Genomic DNA, 3,821 nt, shown 5'->3' with positions numbered 1-3,821 from the left:
GGCGAGGCGGAGCAGAGCAGGGCAGAGCAGGCCATGGCCGCGGCGGGGCGGAGCAGGCCATGGCCGCGGCGGGGCGGAGCAGGCCGCGGCCATGGCGGGGCGGGGCGGAGCAGGTCGCGGCGGCGCGGCGGGGCAGGGATGATTTTGGGCGTCCGTTGGAGATGGCGGGGTAGGGATGATTTCGGGATATTTTTGAGCGTCTCTTGGAGATGTTCGGTCATCCGGCGCTGTAAAATGCTATTTTGACGCGGTAAAAAAAATTAGCGCGCGGCATCGTAGCGCATCTGTTGGAGATGCTCTAAAGAATGTGAGTATGCGGTTTTGCTGTCAGACTCATTATCAGTTTTGGCTGTAGAATTAGAGTTCTTCACTGTGAGAGAAGAAATGCTAGTTGTTTGCAGCAACTAGTAAGACATTAGCAAGTGAAAGAGATGCGTTACAGATCAAGAGAAATTTGTCTATATAGTCTCATGCCTGTGGGAGTAAATGTAACATAAACTTTACACTGTATCAGGTTCAAACACAGAATGGTCTTTATATCATAGCACAATTTTCTGAAAACCCAGTTTTGCCCAAATATTGTAGCGCGTTGCAGTAAATCCAAGCGATATCTTCAGTAGAATTTGGATTCTGGAACAAATGAGTTTCACCACAGGTGTTGTACTGGCAAGAAAACTGAATTCAGAAACCGCAAATTTCGTTTGCAGTTCGTGTTTGTGTCAGGCAGGAAGCCAGCGCCAGAACAATCAGACATTCATCAGCTAACCAAAGTGCAAAAGACAATGCTGGTGTTTCAATTTACCTCTTGATAGGACCAAAAGCACGACACCCCATGACGAGCAGATCGACCTTGAGTTCGGTGTCACCTCGCAGATCTTCTCCTTGGGATCCCCCACCACCACCTGTGTCTTCACCTCCACCTTCAACAGACCAAGAATCCAACCCAATTTAAGCACCATTCAAGCATGAGCAGCCAGGCTAAATCACAAGAATTCAGCAATCGGTACAGATGTGCCTCATTTAATCACCCCCACTTACATTCTTATCGGGGAAAATCTTGAGCGCGTGCTCCAGGATCGCCTCTGGGATCCGCCGCTGGTGCGAATCGATGGCCTGCGTGAACACCGACACCTCCGCCACCCCCTGAGCACCCAACGCCGTGGCCCAGTGAAGAACCTGCCACACACACGTTCCCCTTGCTGATGCCCGCGAAAAAGAGGGACAGGGGTGCCCGGAACCGCAGCGGCGTGACGGGTGCATCCTCGCTCCTCTCCAACAATTCCAGTGCCTCCGCGGGCACCTTGGAGCTTCTCAGCTTCATCAGCATGTTCTGCTTCATGTTGGCGCGGCTCTCGTCGACACCATCATCTGCACGTCACGTCAATCAACGCAAGCCGTTAAATGGACATCGGACACCAGGGCATCGCCATGGATGTAGAGAATAGCTTACTAAACAGAGTTGATCCCGTCTCAGACTACCAGCACCTTTCCCGGAGAGTCGAGCCGTGGGCGAGGTGGAGGATCTTGGCGCCGTCAAAGTGCTCGTCGATGGATAAGATCTTGCAGGAGTAGCGGATGGTGCCCGTCGGCAACTCCGCCGCCAGGACGTGCAGCACGATGAGCGCACCGTCGGGGCAGAGGCGCAGGCTGTCGAGCGCCCAACGCAACGCCTTCATGCTCTCCTTGCTGCCGTCGACCGCCACCACCACGTTGGACAGGTTGGCAGTGGCCATGGCTGGCCCTGCCCCTTCGCTCGGCCAGGGAGGCTCCATGAGGAGATGTGGAGCGAGGTGGTGGGGATATGGGGAGGAGGTGGCGGCGGTGAAGAGATGGGGAGGAGGGAGGGGTCTGAGCTAGGGTTTGGACAGCGGGTGGGGTTATTCTTTTTTCATTTTTTCTGTAATACATGGATGGATGGATATGAGATGGTGAGATAGATGGATGGATGGATGGGCGCCATGTCATCAATCCGCGGGAAGAGTTCTGATTGGTTCGAAAAATAAGTGATTTAAAATACTTTCCAAGTACTAAAAATAGAGGAATTTTATGAAGCATCTATCAAAAATATTTTGCAAAAGGGCATCACACAAATTTTCACTAGAGTTAGACCACATTTTATGGATGAGGATCAATTTATATGCATTTCTCATCTTTATAGCTATTTTTAATCATTTTCTAAGTGGCAAAAATGGGTTTTTTTGTGAAGAACCTACCAAATATTTGTTGCAAAATTGAACTCCATCAATTTTCTAAAATACTAGTACATATTTAGTATACAATTGACCAAATGGTTGGGTGTCAAAAACTTTTATCCACCTATCATGAAAAAGAAAACTTTCTGCCGATTCAGTTGAAAGCGGGTCAAATTTGAACTCTAGCTGCCTCATAGTTTGCTACTTATTTTTTTCAAAAATCATTTCTAGGTACAAGAGCATCTATTTCTTCATAGATACTCCGAAATAGTTGCAAAAATCAAGCCCTACCTACGAACGGTCATGCCCGTCGTTTTGACCGCATTTTGAAATGGCTATGAAAAATTAAAAAAAATCAAAAAAATGGGAAACCTTCGCATTGTGTCATTATATGTGACAAAGTTACCAGGAAAAATAATAAACTTGTAATTCAACAATTATTTTTAAAAAGTGTTCTTAGAAATGGGCTATCATGTATGAAGATTCATGGCTTTCAAGCCAAATGATCAATCTTATGGTCACATTCATGACATAGTTTGTTGAAATGATCTAATATTATGCACAAGGATGCATATTGGAATGAAAAACAATGTTGATTAAGGAAGTTTTCATTTTCCTTGTATGTAAAAATCATTTTTCATTTTTCAAGTGCCCAAAATGAATTTTTTTGTGAAGGACCTACCATATATTTGTTTCAAAATAGGATCAAATCATTTTTATAGAATACTAGGTCATATTTAATGTACAATTTACAAAATGGTTGGATGTTAAAAGCTTTTATCCACCTCTCGTGAAAAAGACAAATTTATGTCGATTCAGTTGGAAGCGAGTTAAATTTGGACTGCAGCTGCATTATAGTTTGCTCTTTATTTTCCCAAAAATCATTTTTTGGTACATAAGTATCTATTTAATCAGAAATACATGGTGTGGTGCCTTGACGTTGAGGTTTGGATGGTGGTCGAGGGCCCAACTCCAGAGTGCATAACTTGCATGCCAACCGCATGGTCACCGCCTGACTAGTTGCGTTGCCACGCGTTCTAGGTGGAATATGCATGTTTGGTGGGTTGGACAATCCCTCGGTAGGTGTTAGCAAGAAGAATACAATAGAAGAATCTCACAAGGAGACTGAACTAAGCTCAAACATGAATTATCATCCAAGTGTTTGATTAGCGGTGCGGGTAATTCACGTAGACAATGGGCCTAAATTTTGGCTGAGGATGATCATCTACTAAGGACACTCTATTGGAAATTTTTTAGCTCAAATGGATGAACCTAGGTGGCACTTGCTTTGTAAAGTAACACACTGTGTAGAAATATGAATGTTGAAACTGGGATCAAATTAATGAATGGATTGAGCTAAAATTTGGTGTATGATGTTAATTTGGGCATATGAAGGCACTGTATAAAAATTATACCATTTGGACATGCCAAAGTGACACTTCCTTCACAATGTGCCAATCTGGACAGAAAATGGTAATTGAAACTCGGCTCACATAGATGATTGGATTGAGCTGAAATTTGGAGGAGGACGATAATTAGGGCACATTAAGGTACTGTAAAAATTTCATAAAATTCGGATAAACAAAAATTATACTTCCTTCACAATGCTCTGTACTGAACAGAATATTG

General features: G+C 44.5%; 1 pseudogene; it reads right to left on the bottom strand.

Annotated features, from left to right (window-relative positions):
* Positions 1-458: 458 nt before the first annotated feature.
* On the bottom strand, positions 459-1,733 carry LOC123396243 (annotated as a pseudogene).
* Positions 1,734-3,821: the final 2,088 nt, after the last annotated feature.

Source organism: Hordeum vulgare, chromosome 5H (genome assembly GCF_904849725.1).
Source record: "Hordeum vulgare subsp. vulgare chromosome 5H, MorexV3_pseudomolecules_assembly, whole genome shotgun sequence".
Taxonomy (NCBI): domain Eukaryota; kingdom Viridiplantae; phylum Streptophyta; class Magnoliopsida; order Poales; family Poaceae; genus Hordeum; species Hordeum vulgare.
The sequence above is the reverse complement of the archived record's forward strand: the minus strand, read 5'-3'. Positions and strand labels throughout refer to the sequence as shown.